This window comes from Ranitomeya variabilis, chromosome 5 (genome assembly GCF_051348905.1).
Source record: "Ranitomeya variabilis isolate aRanVar5 chromosome 5, aRanVar5.hap1, whole genome shotgun sequence".
NCBI classification, from domain to species: Eukaryota; Metazoa; Chordata; class Amphibia; order Anura; family Dendrobatidae; genus Ranitomeya; species Ranitomeya variabilis.
Window position 1 is genome coordinate 37,308,466 of NC_135236.1, and position 14,816 is coordinate 37,323,281.

General features: G+C 43.6%; 1 non-coding gene across 1 annotated transcript; it reads left to right on the forward strand.

Moving 5' to 3' along the window:
• Positions 1 to 14,119: 14,119 nt before the first annotated feature.
• Positions 14,120 to 14,201, forward strand: TRNAS-GCU (transfer RNA serine (anticodon GCU)). The gene has a single exon. It is a non-coding gene; the product is annotated as a tRNA-Ser (tRNA).
• The last annotated feature ends 615 nt before the right edge of the window (positions 14,202 to 14,816 follow it).

The following is a 14,816-nucleotide window of genomic DNA, read 5'->3' on the forward strand; positions in this document are numbered from 1 at the left end:
AGGGGGGAAGGGGAAAAACTGGAAGGAGGGGGAGAGGTGCACACAGAGGCGGGTTTGGCACCATGACTCCGTTTCTAACAGCAAACCCAACACAGGGTCAACCACCTATGGCCTCCTCATCATCCTCGGCCTCTTTTTTGGAGCGGGGTGCGGGAACGGGTTACCAACTCAGAACCCTGTTCAGTTGAATAGAGGTCAAATCATAAACCTGTCCTCGCACACACTCTCTAAAGATGAATTTGGTGTACTCCAGCGGGGCCTCAATTTTGTACCTACAAATTATTTCAACTGCTTTGGGTGGGTGAAGGACCTTAACCTGTTCTGTAGGAAATTGAAATGGCGTAAATTCTTTAAACATAAGACCTATGAGGAATGCCAGGAATTAGGTCTTAATAAAGAAGATCTAGAAGGATATGAAGCCCTGTGTGGCCTATTACAGGAGAATAACAGAACTCGGGAGGAGGGTGAGGGTCCGTTCACCACGCTGAAAAATAAAAGCGTGAAAATGCCGCCACAAGGGGATACGGGAGGTATTGACCTATTTTCGCTATTAGTGGAAAGGGACCTCAAAAGACTTGGCAAGAAGGATTGGTGTACTGAGGATAACCTTACTGAGAGTGAACGGGGGGCATTATTGTCCCTTAGAAAAAATGACCAACTCATTATAAAATCCTCAGACAAAGGGGGAAACTTAGTCCTTATGGATCATCTAGAATATCGCACTATGTGTACTACAATCCTTCAGGATAGGTCAACATATGAGGTACTTAGTAATAATCCCCTTGAGATTTTTAAGGGTGAGTTGAGGCTCGTTTTGGAGGAAGCTATGCTCCAAAAACTTATCTCACCATGTGAATTTGATTTTATGTTGCCAAAGTGTCCCCTAGTGGCGACATTTTATACACTCCCCAAGGTACATAAGGGATACCACCCCCTTAAGGGACGTCCCATCGTCTCGGGGGTGGACTCCCTTACACAGAACTGTGGAATCTATGTGGATCAGGTTCTTCGTCCCTTTGTCACCTCCATCCCGTCTTACCTGAGAGACACCTCTGATCTATTACTTAAATTAGAAGGAATGCATTTGGGACAAAATGCGTGGTTGGCTTCTATTGACATTGAAGCACTTTATAGCAGCATCCCGCATGAAGCAGGGTTAAAAGGAGTAAGACATTTTTTACAACAAAGGTCGATAAGGTGTCGGCCACACAATGAGTTTGTGCTTAACATACTTAAATTTATTCTTACCCATAATGCATTTAGCTTTGATGGAAAACACTTCCACCAGCTCAGGGGCACTGCGATGGGGTGTCCCTGTGCCCCCTCGTACGCAAATATGTTCCTGGGCTGGTGGGAGGAGACAATTGTCTTTGGAGGTGAGGGAAGATGGTGGGATGAATTTATATCAATCTGGTATAGATATATCGACGACGTGTTTCTAGTGTGGACTGGCCCGAAGGAGGGATTTGTAGAATTTATGAAACATCTAAATGTGAACAACATAGGTCTGAGATTCACCTCTGAAATTACGGATAGGGCATTAGCGTTTTTGGATATCAGGATCGAAAAAGAGAAAAATGGGGGGATCACAACTAGCATATATAGGAAACCAACAAGTACAAATAGTCTGTTGCACTGGCAGAGCCACCACCCAGCCCCCCTTAGGAGAGGGATCCCTAAGGGCCAATTTCTTAGATTGAGGAGGAATTGTTCAAAATACAATATGTTTAAGAGTCAGGCAGGGGATATGTACAATAGATTCCATGAGAAGGGATACCCAAGACATGTCCTTGACAAAGCCTTTGATGATGCAAAAAGGGCAGATAGACAAGCTCTGCTACAGAAATGCACAAGGGATGACTCAGGGGATGTCTTGAGGATTATTGGCACATTCGATACTCAACATCAGGAGATTAGGAAGATTTTCTCGAGACATTGGGACATATTGAGATTTGATGAGGACCTTAGGGATTCAGTAGGGGAGTACCCCAACATAACTTTCAGAAAGGGCAAATCCATCAGAGATATGCTGGTGCATAGCCAGTATCAGAGACCTAAACCTGGGGACACTTGGTTGAGTCAAAGACCATGTGGCTTTTTTAAGTGTGGGGAGTGCAGCCTATGCAAATGGATGAGACAGTGCAAAAAGTTCCAGAGTTCAGCTACGGGTAAAGTGTTTTTCCAGCGAGAATTCTCTAATTGCAAAACTGAAGGGGTGGTATATTTGGCGTCATGCTCCTGCCCGAGAGACTATGTGGGAAAGACCAAGAGGGAGTTTAGGAGAAGGGTAGGGGAGCATATGGGTGACATCCGTAATAGAAGAGATACCCCCCTGGCCAAACATATGCATACCCATCATCATGGGAACCCAATGGATCTGAAATTCATGATTATAGAGGTGGTGAAGGTAAACCCAAGGGGGGGTAATCATGATAGGAGGATCCTCCAGCGAGAATGTGAGTGGATCTTTAGGCTGGAATCCCTTGAACCAAAGGGCCTCAATGAGCAGAATTCTTATATGTGCTTTGTGTAAAGATAAATATGTCACTTGAATACAAACTAACCCTGACTTTGTGTCCGTACTAGGATAAGGAGCCATACAATACTTTGAGGGATTCCCCATATTTTGGGGAATTACATGGATTTCTATGAAATATTGATAAGATTATTGTCGTATAGATTTTTATACATACCTGCCTAAAAACTTACCGTCTAAACCGTCCGTGGTTGGTTAACTACCAGATACATCGGGACATTTGTCCATTCAAGGTCACTAGGCTGTATCTATATCGGTGCTCCCTGACCTGGTTGATAGGAGCTACCCGCAGTATAACATATATTTATTTCTGTATCTACTTTGCCCCTTTCTGTTATATGCTATATTGGATGGTTTCATCAGATGAGGGCGTGTTACCCTCATTCTGGACTAGGAAGGGGCATAGGCGTGACAAATATACAGGTGTGGGTGTCCTGATCAAATTAGAAATGGACGTAAAGTATCTCTGTATCTACTCTGCCCCTTGATGTTATATGCTATATTGGAATGTAGAGTGGGTCTGTATACCCAAGAACATCTGGGGATTGATTTATTTATATGAAGTCTGGGTAGTGCCTGAGTGGCCACATTTCTGCACCGTATGAGTCATATGGGAGGTGTTTTAAACGACCTATGAAAATAGAGGGATGTATAAATATTGAGCTTGGTATCTAAGCATCTATATCTGTGGCACTCATGTGTACAATATCCCTAACCCTTAGAAGTTGCCTCGTTATAAAGGATGGGGACGAATGGTGTGGTTATCATACTGGTGGCATGTATAGCTTTAACATTCCCGGATCTTGGGAGTCAGATGGGCAGTACTAGAAGCATAAATATGAAGTGCTGCACCTGAACACCTATGTTTGCGGTGTTTTCATGTGCAGCATCCTAGATCCCCAATAATCCACCTGGTCACGAGTGACGGGGGCGTACTTCTAAATTCCCCAAAACGAGTGTGGTTACTAAGGTAACGGGGATAGAGGAGAGCATGCGCATGAGTATCATACCGGCGTCCTTGGCTTCCACAGAATAAGGCAACCCGGAAATAGATACTATGTAATAGCGCTGGAGGGTGACCCACCTCTCCTGTCGGCATGCGGTTCAAGGGGAGCTTGCGCACTAGAGGCGCTCCCATGTTTGGGCTGAGGTGCCTTGTTTCGTACACATTCTGCAACTGACATGCGCAGTAGGGAGCTAGGAACGCCACAGGAAGTGAAAGGGAGGAGCCCTATGAGCGGTAATCTTTGGCGGTGCTTATAAAGCAGGTATGTACTATCGGACAGATAGTTACTTATCATCAGTTATGACACATATTATCATGTTATCGGCCTCCTGATGAGCCTTAAAGGGTGAAACGCGTCGAGGCGCAAATTAGGAATGGCGTTTTGGGAAAATACCGCGAGTGCATCCTGAGATGAGTACAGTTATATCTAATCTGTCTATATAGATGCAATGTGTCTGGGTTTGCAGCACCTTAGGATGCAGCAAATGGAATTAAGGAAATAGGTACATAATCAGCTATAGTACTTCCTTGTATTATAAGTATCCATATACAGTATTTAGCATCTTGGTGATATTCATGAAAGGGGTATCATTACCATATAGATTGTCAAATTAACTCTCTCTGAGCGGTATTTCATTGATTACCCAATAATGTATGCGCTAAGTGTTCATACAGTTTTAATCATGTGTGTGGGGACCTAGCTATTCCCTAGCGTAGACAATATCTGTCTAGTGTGAGAGGACCCTTTAGCCTGAGGGTAGAGGCTCTTCACTAGCGGTGGTAGGGTGCATCAGGACCCTTAGGGTCAGCCATCGAGGAGCGGGGGCGCCACAGCGTTCCCCCAAGGGTGCCAACCTCCGCAGTCAGGCAGGGATCATTGTAGTTGTGGGAGCTAGGGGCATCTAGACTCTTTTTCCCCCTTAGTGTTTCTTGATTTTTTCTGTTTATTTTTTGAGCACAGTTTTTGGTTGTGTTGGTTTTTTCTGGTATTTTTTGGTTATTGTTTGTTTGTCCCAAATTTTAACAATAAAAGTATCTTTTTAGTAAGGGTAATTCATATATGATTTTTTAACATTTTGGGAAACACCACACTTCAGTAACAAATTCACAAATCTCAGACTTAAGACAAAACAATGTTTGATCACCAAACAATCCAGCTTCGAGATCATACCTCAGGCAAATAAAAGTAATGGTGTGTGGTTTTCCGAATTTACTAAAGAAATAACTTCTGGCATAGCTCAATGTTGGGCAAAAAATTGTGACATCATCGTGTAATTTGCATTGCTAAAAGGAATACAGGTGCAAAACTTAAAGGGGTATTCAGTCCATGGGCCTGGTTAAAAAGCATCTGAAGGGTCTTTATTCTAGAGCGCCATGCTTTTAAAGGTCTCAAAATGGCTGCATGGGTAACTGTGCAGCCTTTGGTCGGGTGTTTGACCATCAAACTCAGCCAGGCACCGCCAGAAGGCAAGAATGGTATTTTACTGATTCCCAAAGGAGACTGTCCCCCAAGAAATGCAAGGCTTTATATAAAAAAATGAATAAAGAAATAAAAACTCCTAAATGTTTCTAATTAGCTAATCATTCTCATTTTGTTTAACGAGGAAATCACTGTACACCCTCTTCATTTTCTGGATTTGCTTGACAATCTGAGCGTGATTTTCATTATCCAAACGTTTTTCAGTAATTTATGGCTGTTCTAAACGTTGAATTTTTTTTCTGTAGTGGTACTTATAACATTTCTCTAATTTTATTTTCTGCGCTGTTGAAAACTAACGAGAGAGACATTTTCAAACTAATTGAAAGGATAGTGCAATAGTTTACTCTGATTAAGATGCAAAAAAAAAAAAGCATGCTTAAAATTGTCCCCAATTTATCAAGTCTTGTGCAAAGTTCACCAGCGAAAACAGAAAGACGAGACATTAAAAAAGGATAAAAATTATTAAAAATATGCATATACCAATAGATATGAAGCGCCAACCCTGCAGGCTTCTTGGACCCCAAGGAAGGTATTGCTTCAGCTTTTCGGAAGGGGACAGCCGACCCCCTTGTTAGATTTAGGGGGGATATCTGTTTCCTTGGAGGGAGTGCTAGGCTGGTTCTTCATATTTATATGTATATGGTGCATACACCTGTCATAATTTTCTGATATATTGTCAGTCTTCTGCACTCTATTCTTTACATTTTGCCGATCTGCAATTCATCATATGTAAAAAAGTAAACTCCAGCAGCCACAATTTATGTAACAAGGCCTATAATAATGCAGGCAGGAAACCCACGTTTCGCATACACATGCTTCATCAGAGGGAAACGTCAGTCGGTAAATCCAGGTCCCTGCATGGTATTAACCAGTTCCCTGCTAGATATTAAGTGGTCTTTTGATACTATCTAGATCTTTTTAATATTACTACACTAGGCGCACCCTGGTGTAGCCGCATTATCATGCAATTTATATATACTGTACATATAGGCTTTATATGAGCGGTGCAATATTAATATGTTTTTAGACTTTTAGGTCTCAGTAAAGTGATCCTTCTTTTCATTTGGCTTGCATTATTTTGATTATTGCTGTTGATTCCTTATACTGTATATAACCAATACATTGCGACCTAGACCTATACAGTGGGCACGCTACAACCTGATCCCCGGCTCCCAGATTCCAGTCTGTGAGTCCTTCCACACTTACATGTGTTCGTTTTTAAACAATTATTTTATGATGCTATATCTAATAAAGTTCCCATTTCAGCCTAATATACAGTACATTTTGAGATACTTTGAGTACTGTATAAAGTTATGCAAAAAGATTCCTAGGACCTTGGTCCAGTGTCCACTGGGCCAGAGTCCTGTGAGCTTCCTTGTCCATGCAGGCACCTCGCTATCCTCTTCTGACTTGTTGGCCCGGCATAACGTCATGGTTGGTGTGCAACGCATGCACGAGACTTTTTCATCTAAAAAGGGTCCAGACATGACAGTGGGCACAAGGAAGTTTGCAGGGCTGATATCCGGTGGCCATGGACAACCGACAAGGCTGCCGTACCAGGGTCCCGTGAATCATTTTGCTCAACTCAAATACTGCACCACGTACTAGGAGTAGGCCTTTTCTCTTCTCTGTAGGACGATAAAGGGTAAAAGTCAAAACAAGGGAAAAACGTTCTTTTTTTGGCATCGTTAAAATTGTTTTAGAGCTTGTTTCGGGATGAACCAAATATTTCACTGGCACCATTTAAGGCAATTGTTTCAAGAACTAGTTTTATTGTCTTTACTATAAAAGCAGTTTTTTTTAATGTTTTAGTACTTTTCTAAAATAAAGACATATTTGAATTTAAGTAAATAGTGTTTGTGTCATCACAACTTTTTTTTTTCTTAATCTACGACATGCTGTTTTCACTATTGACTGCGGCATCTAAGGGGGTTACATAGCCGTAATCTGTAACTAGCAACATATTGTTTGTTTTTTTCCATCTATGTGCTCATGCTATTTTATTTTTTAACTTATCTGTTTTTGGGAAATCTCTGCTTACATAATGTTGGTTCTATGAAGGCCAAAGAGAACCTGCTATCAAATTACCAGCTTCCAGCAAATCAGTCAATATGTCATTGGTGCAATGTGCAAACAAGCCAAGCCCTTCAGTGGAGAGACGTTGGCTTCTATTACATTTATTTGCCTTGATAATCAATAGGAAAAGGTTTCTAACATGCAGAAAACAACATATCATGGCTTTATGCAGATGATGCCACCGAACGCATCGTCAGCGTGGTTTCTTTATGCTCACATGTCTCATACGAGAACTAGTAAAGGGTTGCTCCTGCTGAAGCCATTTTTGTTTCCTCCTTGGACTTGCCACAGTGGCTCACCTTGGACATCACAGATCAAGGAAACTTGCAACCATGTAGAAAATAACCAAGGCATACAAAGGGTAAATGGCAAGGATTGGAGCCTTTTCTGATCCCAGCTGTTACAGCTAAAGCCCAGCTGTTAATCACAGCCAAGCTTTTGTGGAGCTCACGCGGCCAACAGCGTCTTATCGCGCACGATAAAAAGGACATCCTATTAAAAGACTGCAGTAAGGACACAAATGAGCGTCCACTTTTGGTAAGGGGTTAAATAAAAATAAAACGTTTATCAAAAGATGGGTTAAATACAGTAGAAGATTGGAACTTGAGCGAGACGCGAGGAAATGATGAGAGATATGATAATCCCAGAAGCCCAAACTAGGCCAGATGGGAGGAAAAAGCTGAAAGATCTAAGAAACAGGCAGAGAGCAGGTGGTTAACTGAAAAAAATAAGAATGATGGGACATGATTTGACAAAAAACATGAGCGGATTGAGAAGATAGAGAAGACATTGGGATAGAAGCTACATCTGGCAAGAACCTGTGAATTGTCTGCCTAATGTCTTATGACCTCCGACTCTGTTCTCCAGAACAAGCCGAGAAGAATTGTGAGAAGATGTAAAAACTGCTTAGGGCACACAGTGATCTGACGCTAACTGTCCCTGACACCTTTTAGGACAAGTCCTCCCTCCTTGTGTGAATCACAGGCATGTTCATAATAACCCCCAGCTGGTTTCCAGTTTGCGTATTCCCCCCTCCCAAGCCTTGGTCAGTGAATGCGAGGATGGAAAGCATTCTGCTCTCTTCATCTGTGTGCACAAATATATTCAAAGCATGATGAGAGAACTAGGGCTCCTTTCCTTCCTCCATTATCAGCACGCACTGCTAAAGAAACTGGAATTACCCATTACCCATGAGTTCCTTTCCAGACCATAGCAAGTTGACTTTTCTGACCACTGATCTGTGTGGATTCTGGCAACTCTTAAGAGGACTTCCACAGACAGTCCATAAGCTAGTCACTCTTCTTAGCAGGTACCGAGGAACATTTTGTGAACAAGGATCTTCCCTTCAATGCAAAAGTTGATATGTTGAGAAGGCCAAACTTTTAAATTTCTATTTTGCATCTGTGTTCTCTAAGAAAGCAAGTGTAACACCAACTGATCTTCACGGTCCTATAGAAGGAATACAAGAATCCACACTATCTGGAACACTTAGCTAATTTACATGAATTTAAATCTCCTGTTGCAGATGAATTACATCCTAGGGTACTGGAAAAGATAGCAAAGGAAATTGCAGAACCACTAGCCAAAATCTATGAAAATTTCTGGAGAACAGAAGTCCCAAAGAGATGGTAAAGGGCAAATGTTGTCCCTATCTTCAAAAAAGGAAAGAAGATGCAGCCAGGAAATTACTGGCCAGTGCATCTTACTTCCATACCAGGAAAGATCTTTGAACAAATTATTAAACAGCATGTATGTAAGTACTTGGATAAGAATACAGTAATTATCCAGAGCAAGAACGGGTTTGTAGCAAACAAGTCATGCCAGACTAATCTACCGTATATACTCGATTATAAGCCGACCCGAGTATAAGCCGACCCCCCTAATTTTGCCACAAAAAAATGGGAAAACTTAATGACTCGAGTATAAGCTTAGGGTGGAAAATGCAGCAGCTACTGGTAGATTTCAAAAATAAAAATAGATACCAATAAAAGTAAGATAGAGATATCAGTACGTTAAGTGTTTTTGAATATCCATATTGAATCAGGAGCCCCATATAATGCTTCATACAGTTTATGATGGGCCCCATAAGATGCTCCATATTAAAATATGCCCCATATAATGCTGCACAAATGCTGATTATGGCCCCATAAGATGCTCCATAGACACATTTGCCTCGTATAATGCTCCACAAAATGTGGATTATGGCCCCATAAGATGCTCCATACAGATATTTGCCCCATATGCTGTTGCTGCAATTAAAAAGATTAAAAATTCACATACTCCCCTCTCAGGCCCCCGGCACTTGCTATATTCACTTGCTCCCTGTTCCAGCGCCGATCGCCGCTGTGTCTTTCCGTCCTCTGCACTGACACTCAGGCAGTCATCGCGCCCTCTGACCTGAGCGTCACTGCAGAGGACATGGAAGATGCAGCAGCGCCAACGGTGGGACGGGGGGCAGGTGAATATCGCGCGAATATCGCGCACTGCCCGTGCAGCGACCCAGAGTCCTGGTTGCTGCAGTAATATTATTCTTCCACCAGGGGAAGTGATATTACGTCTGAAGGTAATAAAGGAGCTCATCTTTCCAGGTATCACAGCATCACAACACACTTCACACTCCAGACCACCAGGGGGAGCTATGCTCCTATCTAGTAGGACACTCCTCACAGAAGGGTAAAACTGGTGGGTTGGATAGGAAGTCAGAGAGAAGCAGACTGGGCTTCGCCCAGGTAACATCTAGTCAGTGGGAAGCTGACTGGGCTCGGCCCAGGCAAGACCTGTCAGGCAGACAGGGGGAAAGGAGGAACATCTGAGTTGCAGACAGAGGGTCCCTGTCAGGGGTGGGATCCTGGCAGAGGCCTAGCACGAGACAGAAAGACACAGAGCTGCGCCTGCCCCACGTGCGGCAGCATCCTAAGAAAGGACACAAAGAGAATTGTATTGTAGAGAGTGAGAAACGAAGTCACAGCACAAGGAGAAAACACAGGGAGGTGTTCTGCCCTGTAAAGGCTGCCTCCTTCTGTGGCGCGTAGCCGGAACACCGAGGGAGTAATTGACTCTACGCATTACTTCAGAGACCGGCAGGACAGTCGATTCCAAGTTGGCTGCCCAACCTAAATACCTATGAAGACACAGTGGCAAATTGTGGGGTCAGGGCGTCTCTAGGGTCCCTATAAACAAGCCTCAGGCCATCAGTCAAACGGGTTTGTCCTATCCATACCATCTGGGGGACAGAAAGGAAGAAATAACATCTAGAATATCTACAAAGGTTGTGAGGACTATCCCGTGGTGCTAAGCAGGGAAGTACTACAACACACAGGCGCTAGTAGGAAGGCTATTGATTTCCACCTGGATAAGAGAACTCTGGATTTGCCTTCAGACCGGCCGGACTCTGCCTGCCCTGTGATCGGTGCTCTGGGTTGTGGATGCTGAAGTCTTCAGTAAAAGGTAAAGAGACTGTAACCTTGTGTCCTCGTTATTCACTGTGCCTTACATCGTCCACCATCACCACCTACACCTCTGGGAAGCCCTGGGGACATACTTCACCTGTGGGAAGGTATACCATCTAGCTGCCATTCCATTACCCCAGCGGACCCCTAGCAGCGTCGGTCACCCTGACCGAATACCACAGGTGGCGTCATGAACACTAGACAAACTACACCTTTAATTGGACACCCCTCAAAAGGGCCACGGACCGGGTCAGGCCACCGTGACATCCCCCGAACCGAAGGACCCAGTACTGAGTACCCCACTGCCCTTAAGGTGGGGGCGCTCCACCCGTCATACTCACCTGCTCCTGGCACCGTCGCTGCACATCTGTTCCCCGGCGCCGGCAGCTTCTTCCTGTAGTGAGCAGTCACATGGTACCGCTTATTACAGTAATGAATATGCGGCTCCACCCCTATGGGAGTGGGGTCCATGTCCATTACTGTAATGAGCGGTACCATGTGACTGCTCACTGCAGGAAGAAGCTGGGGAAAAGACGTGCAGGGACCGCGCAAGTAGCAGGTGAGTATTACTACACAGCTCCGCTCCCCCTCCCCTGCTGACCCCTGGGTATGACTCGAGTATAAGCCGAGAGGGGCAATTTCAGCCTAAAAAATGGGCTGAAAATCTCAGCTTGTACTCGAGTATATATGGTAATTTCCTTCTATGATGGAATCACTGACTGGATGGATCAGGGAAATACGGTAGATATAGTATATTTCAACTTCAGCAAAGCATTTGATAAAGTGTCAAATACTATCCTTATGGAAAAAATGACCAGGTGTGGTATTAACAAGGCTACGGTTAGGTGGATTCATAATTTGATCAGTGATCTTACTCAAAGAGTGGTAATAAATGCTCGCACATCCAATTGGAAGTGTTTCAAATGGGGTACCACAAGGCTCTGTCCTGGCCCCAGTGTTGTCTGAAGAAACTGTAAATAGGCCGCCATACTCTTGCACTGGCCACCAAACATTGCTACACCAGTCATTGGCCGGTCTGCAATTATATGAATTAAAAGACTCATTTAGGAGAATGACAAGCTGGGGCCAGAGAGCGCGCCTTCCAGCAATGACATCAATACCCTTGCCTCTGCCATTAGGACCATTCATTAAGTCAGACTGGCAGCACCTGATAGGTAAGCCAGAAGACAGTAATGTGAAAATCTACTATATAACATACTTGCCAATTTTTTTTTTACTTATTTCCAAGAGGAATGGTTTGTAGAAAATATTTAGCCATAGCCAAAGTCCCTTTTGAGGCCATAAATGCCAAGACTATTGCTTGCCCTTCACGCTCAGCTCCCACTGCTCAAAGTCCTGTTCTCTGTATACCGTGTCTAGTTTTTACTTAAAGAAAAAAACATTTCTGGAATTGCTATTTTCTTGTTTTGGGCTATTTCATTTAGGAAGAGGAGTTTTGTAGACTCTTGTGTAAATATGGGCCTCCAATTTTCTAGAAGCCGCAGAGATCTTCAGGGAGATTTGGGCACATATGCTTCATCCTGGGTTCTGATAGTATGAAATGGACAATATGTCAGACCAGGCAGATTACAAGGGGTGTTAGATGCTAATATTTCAGACCATGATGCAGTACGGTGCTATGGTATTCCAAAGAAAAATGCACCAAATAAATGTTTGGGTGGTTGGCCACTTTTTTAAGTGGTCCCACTGCTGAGACCTGCTGATACCAGCGTGGTCCTTTGATAGAAGCCACCAATGTAACAACTCCATTTATGACCACCTCTGATATTAACATCAGCACAAACACTGCCCTCATAATACCCTGCCACTGCCCTCGGAGCTTCATGGCTGAAAAGCTGTATGCAGCCGTAAATCTTCAAGTGCAATGCTGAGCATTGGATGGAGTGGTGTAAAGCCACCACCACTGGACTCTGGAGGAAACATGTTCTGGGCAGTGATGAATCACATTTCTTTATCTGGGGTCTGATGGGGGAGTCTTGGTTTGATGAATGCCAGGATAATGTTACCCCTTTATTGCATTGTGCCTACTGTACAGATGTTGGAGGGGGATAATGCTATTGGCTACTATCAGGGCTCAACCTCAGCCCCTCAGTTCCAGTGATGGAAAATCTTAATGCTTCAGCACAAGACATTGTAGAAAATTGTTGTTTTCAGCTTTGTCAAAATAATTTAGGGAAGGTCCTTTTCTGTTCCCCATGCCTGGGCCCAGTGCACAAGGTCCATACAGACATGGTTGGGAAAGAACAAGACCGGCCATTGAGAAACTGGACCTGTCCTCCAACATCAGGGTCTGACCTTACAAATGCTCTTCTGGATGAATGGGAAAATTTCCCATAGACCACTCCAAAATCTTGTATAAATCCTTCCCAGAAGAGCGGGAGCCATTACATCTGTAAAGGGACCAACTCCATATGAAGATCTATGGATGTAGAATGGGAGATCAGTAAAGCTTCGATAGGAAGGATGTGGAGGTGGGCACATATTCTTATCCATACAGTGTATTTTTGGAAATGGGCCTCTTAAACCAATTATTAACCTTTAAAGTGTACTTCCATGTACATTCTTCTGTTCTTTTTATATATTAGGGTGGAAAGATCATTGAGAGACAATTATACGATGCTGATGGAGTTTGAAACACTGGTCCTAATAATTAGAAAAATGACCCAAACATGATACTTACTGACCCTCAAAGCTTTGCCTGGAGAACTATACTACTTAGCGCGTAGTTGCTTATCTCTATGCCCAATATCACAGCAGGTGGGACAATATACTTGGAGTTCCATAACTTATGATAATTTATTGATCGGTGGAGGTCTGACCGTGGCGACTGTCACCGATCGGCAGAACAAGGCACTTTTCTCCAAGCACGTATGACAGCTTTTTTTTTTCTTTGTCGAAAGCGGAATTCTTGTCTAAACCCGAGTGCTCTAAAAAAAGTGACTAACTGCCACACAGTAAGTGCACTAGGATGCTGGTCATCTTGAAACCCTTTGCAAAAGGAGAAGGGTCGCCCAACCATTCCCAGATCCTTCGAGTCAGAAGGTCACAGTAAGGGACAGGGACAAATGGCCTCCTCCAGCCGAAGCCAGAGGAGACCCAATCTTACCCCCCGCATCTGCCCGAGTTTTCTCCCAAGCAAGAAACTGGAAGCCTAAGCCACACATGACCGTTGCTCCGTTCATTCCCTATTGGGCTTCCGAGTGCTGCCCTTGATGTTTTTTTTCTAGCAGCTCCATAGAGAAAGTCATCACCCTGAATACCTGAGGGAGAGCGGTGGCATACATTATTAATATGCGTAATATGTTAATTATGTGCGTTCATTAAGCCGACCCCAAATACACTGATTACAGTAAACCATATTTTGTTATAATTTATCAGTTACTGGTCTCTGTCCCAAAATGCAATGCAGCCATTAGCATAGACGCTACCATAGGCTGACTATGACTATAGAATACAAGTGATTGGATGGCAAGATGCTCATTTAAATACCCACACCCCCAAAACATCATCTCAGATACACGCCCCCTAAAATGTAGTCATCAACAACAGGAGACGAGGTGGCCGAGTGGTTAAGGCGATGGACTGCTAATCCATTGTGCTCTGCACGCGTGGGTTCGAATCCCATCCTCGTCGTTGGATTTTGGTTTTTTTTACCATTAGTAAATATTATATACAAGTGAGGAGTCTCGTGTTTATCAGTCATTAATAAGCTACAGGTATAATCTCTAATGACAAAAATAACGTCCAGCTATATCAGGACACTGTAACTCAACTGTTACTCCCAAAGTAGAGGCTCCCAGCTGAAGGCAAATTAATGCCTCTCCGCACAATAGGCAATCACTTGTGGAAGCCTGACTGCTGAGACCTGCACCGATCGATAACACGGGACACTTTTATCCCCATTACATCGGTGTAGTAATAGCTATGCTTAACCACAAACCCATTCATTCCCTCCAGGCCTGCAGAGTGATGCTCCATAGAGAAGGAATAGAGTGACTTTCTTGGGCATCCGTTCTGACGCCCAATATTGTAACAGAGATAAGAACTCCTTTTCTGCTGATCTGCGGGTGACCTGTGGCCAGGTGATTATCCCTTTAAGTATTTTTTTCTTCATGTACTAATTGGTGGCCCGATTACACTTTGTGGCTGCCCAGGTGGTCAGAAAACCAAAGTTTTCAGCATGTCCTGATTCTGTAGGACATTTTCATTAGGAATCTAATAGTGATGGGCAAATGTGCTCAGATAAAT